Source organism: Mustela nivalis, assembly GCF_964662115.1.
Source record: "Mustela nivalis genome assembly, chromosome: 6".
Lineage (NCBI taxonomy): Eukaryota > Metazoa > Chordata > Mammalia > Carnivora > Mustelidae > Mustela > Mustela nivalis.
The window spans coordinates 96,890,470-96,902,147 of NC_139025.1; positions in this window are offsets into that span (position 1 = coordinate 96,890,470).

Sequence of the window (11,678 nt, forward strand, 5' to 3'; positions counted from 1 at the left end):
TCTGGGTGCTGCTGGGATCATGGAGGCCATTGCACTTACTGCTAGGCCTCCAAACCTCAAAGGGGTCAAGGGTTTGAAATTCAGCATATAAGAGCAGGTCTTGGCCAATGCAAGATGGAAATGCATGGTGTCAATATTTATACGTACACTTGTCAACCTTCAGACACCTTTCTGCATGACACCATCCAGAACGCAGCTGCTACCTGTCTTTTGCCCAAGACAGACTGCGAGACTGGCCAAAAATAATGCCACTGGAGTGTGAATTGTATTAACATGACTTACTGCTGTCACTCTGGAGGGACAGTGTGACTGCCGCTACAAGGCTACTCTCCAGAACCGGTTCTACCTTGTTAAATGTAACAAGTTTCAGCCAGGTTACCCTCCCAATAGTCTGCTTCCTGTACAGTTAAACAGTATCAGATCACAGCCTCCTGGATACTTTGATTAGATGAAGGTTCCCATTACTTTGCCTTACACTTGGTGCAGGTTCTCTTGTGCTCCCTTCTGCCTTTTTTTTTTTTCCTGTTGTTGATTCCCATGGTTCCCATAGAAGAAAGAAGGAGGGCAGTGAGAGAATTATGGGGCCATGATGCCAGAACAGAGCTGGGGACAAAAACAAATAGCAACAAAAAGCTCCTTTCTGCTTTGGAGCTTTGTGTGTTTTGAAGAAGGGCAATAGGGAAAGGAGCAAGGAAAGACTCAGGCCCCAATATTTTCAATCTTGGAACTTCTTACAAGTTTGTTCCATTCTGTTCCCAGCAATAAAATCACTTTCTGCTGCATTGTAATGACCTAGAGTGTGTGTGTTTGGGATGCCTTTCACATCATTGCCAGCCTGGAGCCATCTGGATTGCATTTGCTGACATTCTTAGGAGAACTAGCTGGCCCTTAGGCAACCTTTGGTGTTATTCTGCAACCCAGGGCCTCTGCCCACTTCTCTCACCCCTGTATCTTTTTGGAAATTTGGAGCAAGAATATTCTCCATTTCATCAAACTCTACTCATGGCTTTTATGAATTTCCTTGACATCCTGATCTATGTTTATTTAGAGGTGGCACAGATATTTCATAAATTGTCTGTAGTACTTTCACACACAGGTTCTAACACTGACAACGAATGCATCCTACATCTTTACTGTTGGTTTCCGCATTTCATCAGATAATGTTTTAAATGTCAGTAGTAGTAGGGAGAATAATCCACTGTACCTTAGAATCAATTCTCCCATGATCTATTGCAATGCATGAAAAGAAAGCATAAATCAAGAAAAAAAATAGTAATGGGAAGCTAAAAACATGCCTGTCTTACTTAAACACTGAAATATCACAGAGTGATGGTGTTTTTGAAGAAGTAGAAGACATAGAAATTGAGGGACTGGGATTCAGAATTTGGCTGGGATTAAGAAGTTAGGTCGTAGATGTAGGAGAGGAAAAATAATTTTCCCTCTTTCATTCTAGATTTTTAGCTGTTAGTCCTATGCCCCCTCTATAAAGGCAGAGTAACAAGTCAAATACTATTATAATTATGTACATACACAGGGGATCCCCACAAAAATATGAAACTAAAAAGCAGCTGTCCACCAGGGGCTTATGGACCATCCAGGGCTAAGGAAAGATAGGGATCTAGGGCTTTAAAAGAGGAAAAGGCAATTCAGAAGAAGGCGAGAGGAGGAAATGTTTGTGGAAGGAAATTAGTCCTGTCATGAAGATGACTCTCCCAGATGAAAGCAGTCCCTGACATGGCTCACTTCTTGTACTGGACCCCTTTCTAATATAAATTTCCCCTAGAAAAGTGTAACCTCTACTCTGCTTTGAGAACTTCTCCTGGTCTACACTTTCTCACAATAAACAGCTTAAGATAAAAGAATATTTGGAGGTGGCCTATTCTGCTACCCCTCATACCTTTCCATTTCCCTACCAACGACTAGACTCACTGGGTTAACAGTCCAGTGGAAGTCAAAATGTTCTGTAGCCTGATCTGTCTTTGAGTAGCAGCCAAACATAATGCCTACCCAAAAGGCCACCTACTGAAGTAGTTACAAGTGTGTCAGTTATCTGTGCTGCACAATGGTTCTTTCCAAACCAAGGGATTCCTTTAACAGCTGTGCTAGTCAGACTCACTTTCCTTTATGCCACATCTTTACATCAGGTCTTAGAAACAAAGACAGAAATATAAAGTTTTGGGTTTCAGGAGCCTGGATTCCAAGGGTACTAAATACTCAAGGCCTCTCTCAGTGGGAAGATATAAGAAGGCCAGGACAACCTGGCACTTGACAAAACATGTACCCATTGGGGAACTTCTCTCGTGGGACTTGAGTCCTCCAATTTAGAACAGATTTCGATAGTATTAATCTTAAACAGCGTGACATTTACATTGCATAGGTTCAAAGTATTCAAGCCAAGTGCAGGGGGCATGGACACAAGGATCTGTGTTCACATTTGGTAGGAACCAGTGTAGGAACATGTAGCACCATCCTCAGGGAAAGGGGTGCATTGACCTGATCAGTAATCACAATGGATTTACATGTTGTATAAACATTACCTTGGAGATTCTTGGAGATTCTTGGAGAAAGTAAGATTCATGGAGAAAGTAACCTAGCAAAAGGCTGAATTTCCTGTCACCCAACCACTCAGTTACTCTACCTTACTCAACTATTTCTCAACAATCATTGTTTATACATTACAGAACACACAAATTGATGAAATTGTGGGAGGGAATAAGAATGAAGATAACTTGGGGAAAATCTTTTATGCCCAGAGGCATTTGTTCTAAATTAACAGACCAGACCAGGGTAGACTTTCTCTCAGATTCCTGTTATTCTCTTCTGCAATCAGATATTGTGGGAGAGTCAAGATAACTGACTAAATCAGATATTCATTTAGGTATATTCCTAAGTCAGTTTCAATGACCTGACAGTCATTATAGGAATGACTCAGAAGTAGCAAACCTTAGAAATGAACTTAGCAAATATTCCAGCAGCTCTCAACTCTGGTTTCATATGAAGTTCATCTGGGAGCTTTATAAAAAAACAAAATCAATGACTGGATCCCTGTGAGAAAGTAGAAAATATATGTTGATTTCTGTCTTTGATTCCTGGCACAGGGCTCTTGAAACCCTTGTAAATTCCTAAGTGATAAGAGCACTGGGAACATCTTTTCTCATAAGAAAGAGAACCCTGCGTGGTCCCAGGATCCTGGGACTGAGCCCAGCATCGGGCTCTCTGCTCAGTGGGGAGCCTGCTTCCTCCTCTCTCTGTCTTTGCCTGCCTCTCTACTTGTCTGTCAAATAAGTAAATAAAATCTTAAAAAAAAAAAAAAAAGAATGAAAGGAAGGAAGAGAACCCTGGCAGCCACCTGGGAGGTCTCTGGATGGGGGCTGATCACCAGAAAGATGGAACCATGATGAAAAGCTTTGTAATTTTGGCCTCACCCCCAACCTCAAGAGAGAGGAGAGCAGCTGGAAATGGAGGTAATAATTGCCCTACCTGTGTGAGTTAGCCTTTATAAAAAAAAAAAAAAAAAAAAAAAATTCAGGGTTAGGGGAACTAATGGGTTGGAAACACATCTATGATGTGAGAAACAAAAGTGAAAGAAGAACTAAATTTCCTTACTACCTGCAGCCCATGACAAGCCCTTGACACAGGCCGAGTGACACTCCTCTAAGATCTCAGCTGCATCAATGTTACTACTTTGCCAAGGACAACTGGCAATCATAGCCTGATCTTCAGGATCCTGTAAGTCTACTATAACATATAAAAGTCCTTTGGGAACTTTCATTATCTCTACTCCTTCACAAGATATATAATAACATGATCCCCAACCATATGGCCCACTTACATAAATCTGAAGTCCTCATGACTGATGTTTCACTAGACAGTAGTAAATGACCTCTTCCTATCAATAGCTAGCCCCTTCAAGGTCCTGGAATCCTTCCTGCCCAATTCTTTAGAGATTTACCTATCCCTAAAGTCCTCTGAACTTGGAACTATATAATGGACCACTCCTCATCACCGGAGTGCAGCTCTATCTGCCCTCAGGTCCTGCCCCCCTGCTTTAATGAAACCATCTTTTTGCACCAAAGACATCTCAAGAATTTGTTCTTGGTCATTGGCTTTGAGGCCTAACATCCTTCCTATATCATCCACACTGGGAGGGTGATGCATGCCAACTCCATGAGGACAGAAGCACAATCATTAGGGACCCTCCCAGACCTTACCCAACATAATTCTTCATCTGGCTGTGCATCTCTCTCCTTGTCATATCCCTTCAAAAACTGGGAAAGCATATGTGTTTCCTTGAGTTCTGTGAGTGGTTCTAGCAAATCAATCCAACAAGGGGAAAGCTGAGACTTATAGCCAGGCAATCAGGAGACTTGGAATTGACATCTGGATTGGGTGAGCCTCGGGGAATGAATCCCTAATCTGGGGGAGCTGACACTATCTCCAGGGAGGTAGTGTCAGAATTGAGTTAAATTGTTGAACATCCAGCCGGTGCCCCAGAATTGGCTGTTGTAGGAAACCACCTCCCCCCTCCACACACACACCCACTGCATATCTGAGGTCAGAGGTGTCGTGAGTGTTATAGCAGTATGACAGTAAAGGTGAGACACAGAAGTTGTTTGTCCCATTAAATGAATTTGATGAACACTTAATAAACAACCAAATGAATTTCTGAGGAAGAGGCCCAGCTTGATGGAATATTTTAAAGGTCCATGCCTGACTGTAATGGGCAGTCTGATTCAGGAACTACTGTCCATCTAGAGGTAGGACTACCAGGCAAGGGGGAGGGGAGGAGAGAATGAGAGGGGAAGAGAGACACCACATATAACCCCCTAAAATGAAATAGTTATTGTCTGGCCCTGTATAGAAAAGGTCTGCTACTTCTGGTCAACAAAACTATTTCATGGATGTTGTCTTCTGGCTGTGGCTGAATTTAGTAGGAGGGAAGACATCCAGCAGGCTGGGAATTTGTAACTAATGCCTCAGGAAATCATGGACTCAGGACTGGAAAGATATTTGGCCTCTTGGTGTCTCTCATCAGTGTTTTTTTCTATGCATTCCCTCAGTCTGTAGGTAGCAGATTCATTTCCTCGACCCTTCTGTTTCACGTGGTGAGCCCATGTTCATCTCACTTTATACTTCTCCCTTAAATATAATTTCCTGATTAAGAATGTCTGGTTGACCCACTTCTGTCAGTCAGTCATCACTCAGAGTGGCACAAATGTGTCTTCTGGAGCCTTCTTCTGTGGGCCATGCAAGAGATATGATTAGAGCTGGAACTGCCCTTACACAGAAAAGTGGAGTCTCTGGAGTCTTGGCCCACATGTCAGGGATGCCCACCCACACACTTTGCAACACTTTAGAAGTTCTCACTTTTTAACTTTTCATTTAATTTTTTTAAAGCAAACTCTAGTGAATCTGAGGCTCAAAACCATGACCCTGAGATGAACCGTCTCATGCTGTACAGACTGAGCCAACCAGGCACCCCCCTTTAAGGCGCGCCTTAAGTCTACCTGTAGTGGTATGAAGTCACTTCCAAGGAATAGAATCAAAGTGACCTCTTGCATGATTTCCAAGGCCAAGTCATAAGTAGTGATACAGCTTCTGCTTGGTTCTCCCTTTCTGTCTTGGTATGCAATCACCATGTTCTCAAGAAACCTATGCAACCTAGAGAGGCCATGCATAGATGCTCCAGCCACCTAAGACCTAGGCCACCTAAGGTCTCAGCCAACATCAATCACTCATCCTGTGGGTGATTGAGACTATAGATGATTCCAGCTCTTAACCTTTCAGTCTTCTAGCTGTGGCTTCAGTTGTTGGAACAGAGACAAGGGGCCCTCACCATGGCCTATCTGAAGTCCTGACCCATTTCAATTTGTCACTTATTTTTAACAACGACAACAACAACAAAACCAAAGCAGGGATATTTGTCCCACAAAGCTTTTAAGGGAAATATTGACCAATATAGCAGCCCATGGCCCCAGGTTTTACCCAAGCATGGGGATGTTCTTTCTTCCCTTCCTGCGGTCATGTTGTGTAGCACCCTCCAAATAACAGTTTAGCAACAACAGTTGGTAAACTCACAGTAAACTAGAGTGCAGGGCAGGCTGCCAATTCCTGTCCCGAACTCCACTAATGCTGTGTTCCAGCTACAGTTTTAATCAAACCAGCTCACCATGAGGGAGTCCCAAAGTGTTCACTCTCAAGGACAAAGGAAAGCAGGGGAGTATGTTAATTGTTTTATTCTTAGTATGATTGAACTGAAACCCATACTTGATTCAGAGTTCCTTAGTTTTTACCAACATCCTTTTTCTGTGCCAGGGTTCCATCCAGGACACACTTGGCATTTCATTACCTGTCTCCTTAGGCTCCTCCTGACTATGACAGTCTCTCAGACTATCCTTGTTTTTGAAGACCACGACAGTTCTCTAGAGAACTGCTCAGGTATTTGGCCAAATATAATGGTATAGTTTGGAAACTAATTTTTCTTCAAAGTAGTTATTAATTGGTAGGCCCAGGCTTTCAGAATTCTCCCATTGCAGGCAAGGGAGAGGAGTTGACTCTTGCCCTGTGAACACCTGTGGTAGGAATAAAAAGGGAAACTCCTTGGAAGTGGAGATTAAGGTCAGTCAGTCCATACTTCATCGAGGGAAGTGATAGCGCCACTAGGGTGGAAAAACTCGCTCTTGAGAGCAAAAACATGTTATTTTATTGCACTTACTTATTTATTTTTCACACTGACCAGTTTTTAACATGCAGCTTTCCAAGCAGAGAGGATGGGGCCTGGAAGGTGCACTGGTACCAGACCCAACTCCCGGGGCAGAAGGTTCATCATGCCACATCTTCCTGCTGTCCTGCCAAGCACAGAGCAGTGTGGCTGTCTGGGTCCAGCTGGGTCAGCCCACAGCGACATCAGGCTGGTGCTTGACAGCTTTGCCCATGTGGGCACCCCCTCCCACTGCTGCTCCTGGACACCAGAAGTCCCTTGGGGATGGGGTGGGGGACTGCCAGTGCTCCTGACACCAAGGAGCACCCTGTAGGAATGGGCCTGGGCACCTGCCCTCCCCTGGGGGCCTGGTGGAAAGTGCATCCAGGAAAGGTCTGGGATCCCACTATGAAGATATGGTGGGGGCAGGGGAATTAGGGGTGGGGTCCTGGACACCTGGGTGGGAAAGCGAGCTGGAGAAGCTGCTGTAGGTCTGGACTCAGGCATGCCCTCCTCCTGGGGGGCACTTGTTGTGGTACCCAGGAGAGGCCTTCATTCCCCCCGCAATGGAGTTGCAGTTGCTCCACATTTTTGATGGCTTGGGCTATGGTCAGTAGTTTTCATTTTGACCATTAGAGTAAGTGTATAATGGTTCTAATTTGCATTTCCTTAATGAACAATGATATTGAACACTTGGATATTTTGATTTCTTATTACTAAGTTTTGAGTTTTGAACTCAAAATGGCTGAAAGACCACACATGAGACAAGAATTTATCAAAATCCTAAAGAAGAACACAGGCAGCAACTGTTCAGCCTCGGGGGCAACAACTGCTTACTGGACATGTCTTCAAAGGCTAGGGAAACAAAAGCAAAAATGAATTCTTGGGACTTCATCAAGATAAAGAGCTTTTCCACAACAAAGGAAACTGTCAACAAAACTAAGACAACGGATAGAATGGGAGAAGATATTTGCAAATGGCATACCAGATAAAGGGCTAGTATCCTAACTCTACAAGGAATTTATCAAATTCAAAATCCAAAGAATAAATAATCCAGTCAAGAAACGGGCAGAAGACATGAACAGACATTTCTGCAAATAACACATCCAAATGGCAACAGACACATGACCAACTGCTCAACATCACTTGGCATCCAGGAAATACAATCAAAACCACAATGAGATTGTGTTTCACTAGTCAGAATGGATAAAATTAACAAGTCAGGAAACAACAAATGTTGGCAAGGATGCAGAGAAACTCTTACACTGCTAGCAGAAGTGCAAGTTGATAAAGCCACTCTGGAAAACAGTATGGAGCTTCCTCAAACATTAAAAATAGAGCCATCCTATGACCCAGCAATTGCACTACTAAGCATTTACCCCCAAAATACAAATATAGTGTTTTGAAGGAGCACCTGTACCTCAATGTTTAGAGCAGCAATGTCCACATAGTTAAACTATGGAAAGACCCCAGATGTCCATGGGCAAGTGAATGGATAAAGAAGATGTGGTATGGATACACAATAGACTATTACTCAGCCATCAAAAAAAAAAAAAATGAAACCTTGCCCTTTGCAATGACATGGATAGAACTAGAGGGTATTAAGCTAAGTGAAGGAAGCCATTCAGAGAAAGATAATTATCATATGATTTCACTCATATGTGCAATTTTGAAACAAAACAGGGGAGCATAGATGGAAGGAGGGACAAAGAAAACAGGATGAACTCAAAGAGGGAAACATCCTAAAAGACTCTTAATCATAAGAAACAAACTGAGGTGGGGGTGCACCTGAGAGGCTCAGTGGGTTAAGCCTCTGCCTTTGGCTCAGGTCATGATCCCAGGGTCCTGGATCAAGCCCCACATCAGGCTCCATGCTCAGCGGGGAGCCTGTTTTCCCCTCTTTCTCTACATGCCTACTTGTGGTCTCTATCTGTCAAATAAATAAAGAAAAGAAAAGAAACAAAATGAGCATTGCTGGAGGGGAGGGTGGGGAATGGGTTAAATGAGTGATGGACCTTAAGGAGGGCATGTGATATAATGAGCACTGGGTGTTATATACAGCCAATGAGTCACTGAACTCCACCTCTGAAACTAATAAGACACTATATGATAATTAATTGAATTTAAAATAAAATAAATTTAAGTTAAAAAAATAAAATATTGAGGACAACAAGATGGCAGGAAAGTATGAGAGGCACCAATTCAACCTATACCCTAAAGTGAGCTGATTACCTACCAAAGAACTCTGATCACTCATGAAACCAGCCTGTTATTAGAATTATACACTTCAGGATCTCTATGGGGCCAGAAGATGCCAGTGGGCAGGTAAAGTGGAGTGGGAACATCGGACTGATATCAGAAGATAAACAAAAGTGGGAGGGAGCCTCCAGAAGTAACCCGTTGGAGGGTCTGCGATTGGGGACCAGCATTAACTTGGAGTCTGGCTGAAAACAGAAAAAGCAAAGGATTGTGGGGTAAAATTGTGGGAATCTGGGCAGTTAGGGACACGGGTTTAAGTCTCCCGACCCATGACAACCACCCCTGGCACTGAGCCAGAGAGAGTGCTGCGAAGAAGCCAGGTCTTGGTCCCTGAGCTGACAGCATGACAGCACGGCTGAGAGCTTTTGGGTGGCAGCTCCCTTAAGGGTGAGGGAGACTCACCAGCCAGCAGAAACACAGCCTTTTGCACTCTCCACATGTGAGCCGCACTACCAGAGTCTGAGTCTCGCCCCACACCCTCGCCTGAGAGAGGTGCATGCAGGTGCCAGCTGGTGCTCTCTCAGACCCTGGGAGTCTGAGCACTCCCAGGCCCAGCCAAGTGGGAACATCTCAGTGCTCTATCGCTGCTTGGGACCTCTCTGGCCATGTGGAGCAGCTCAGACAGCTGCAGCTATCGTGGTTTGGGGTACAAGCAGGAGTTCCTGTGACCCCAGAGACTGTGACTGGGAATGTGCTCTGCCAGTGGCCAAGGGGGAATTTATGTGCTCTGGAGCACCCAGAGGGGAACAGACAGGCTTCTCTCTGAGAGGGAGGTCCGGGTGCAGTTTGCTTTCCTCTAAACCTCCAAAAGCCATCAAAAGCTGCCAAGGTGAGAGAAAACAAATGAACAAACAAACAAACAAAAAACTTCCAGAGAACAAAAGCCTGAATACCTGGTTTCTTCAGAGCCCACCCCATTGATGGGGGCAGGAGGACTTAACTCCAGAAAGACTCCCTGAAAACCCACATGGCGGGCCCCTCACCCAAAAAGCCAACCAAAAAAAAAAAAAGACAAGAGGACAACCACCACTACTTCATAGATACAACTTCTTTTATTTTTAATTCATTTCCACTATTCTGTTTCATTTTTTATATATAAATTTTTAACCTATTTACAATCACAGTGAGAAGTCCAGTACATCAAATTCCATAATAACCTTTTAACCTAAACTTTTTGATACATATACCTGTGTTTTTCTTTTGCTTTTCTATTTTTTAATTTTTTTAAATTTTAGTTTAGTTTATTCTCTTTTTTTTTTTAATATTCATATAGAGTTAATCAAGGTAATCCTTTTTCCCCAATCAATGCTACCCCTTAGGTAAACCAGATTTTAATCCCGCTTTATCTTAAGAAAGTTGAGTCCTTTAACAAAGATATCAAGATACATCCAGGAAGAATCAAAATAACCTTTCTCGCACACACTGAAAATTTATAACTACTCTCTCATCTTTTTCTTCTGCCAGTGTTTCTGTGTATTTCTTTCTGTCCTGGTAATATATAAATCTTATACTTGGGGTACTTGTAGATGAGTTTCTTTTTTTGTTTTCTTTTTACTTATTTATTTCCTTTTCTTTTGTCATCTACTTTTGTCAGTCTTTTTGTTGGTATACTTCATAAATCTTACCTTGGGGCCCATTTGGGTTGGGACTTCTGTTTTATCTTTCTTTTTTTTCCTCTCTCTCTCTTTTTCTTTTTTCTTTCTTTTGGGTGGGGACTCTGGACTGCTCAGAGGTGTTCCAGGGTGCACCTTCCCTGCACCACTGTCAGTACATTCAGTTACACATCCATTCAGCCATCTCTCACCAAAATGACTAGAAGGAGGACTGCCCAACAGAAGAAAAATTCGAAGACTGGGACTTCTGCAACAGACCTAATGGCTATGGACATAGACAATATGTCGGAAATGGAATTCAGGCTAACAATTATCCAGACAATAGCTAGGTTGGAGAAAGCCATGGATGACAAAATAGAATTGATTAGGGCAGAAGTGAAAGCTACCAGGGATGATGTTCACAATGTTCTCAATGAGTTCCTATCTAATCTAAATTCTCTAAAAGCTAGGGTAACCGAGACAGAAGATAGAATCAGTGATCTGGAAGACAAACAAATAGAGAAAAAGAATCAGGAGGAAGCCTGAAACAAACAGCTTAGAAGCCACAAAAACAAAATTAGGGAAATAAATGACACCATGAAATGTTCCAACGTCAGAATTACTGGAATACCTGGGGGGGGGGGAGAAAAAAAGAAGATTAGAAGATATATTTGAACAAATTCTCCATGAACATTTTCCTGATCTTGTGAATGGAATCAGCATTCATGTACTAGAGGCAGAAATACCTCCCCCAAAATCATACAATCTCTCAAGACACCTGATAGTGAAAGTGATGAATCATAATTGTAGACCGGTGCTCTTGAAAGCATCTAGGACAAAGAAATTTCTTATGCACAGAGGAAAGCCCATCAGAATAACGTCAGACCTGTCCACAGAAACCTGGCAAGCCAGAAAGGGCTGGCAAGACATATTCAGGGCACTAAATGAGAAGAACATGCAGCCAAGAATACTTTATCCAGCAAGACTGACATTCAAAATGGATAGAAAGGTAAAGAGCTTCCAAGACCAGCAAGGTTTAAAAGAGTATGTGACCACCAAGCCAACACTGCAGGAAATATTAAGGGGGGTTCTACAAAAGAGGAAAAATCCTAAGAATATCATTGAAC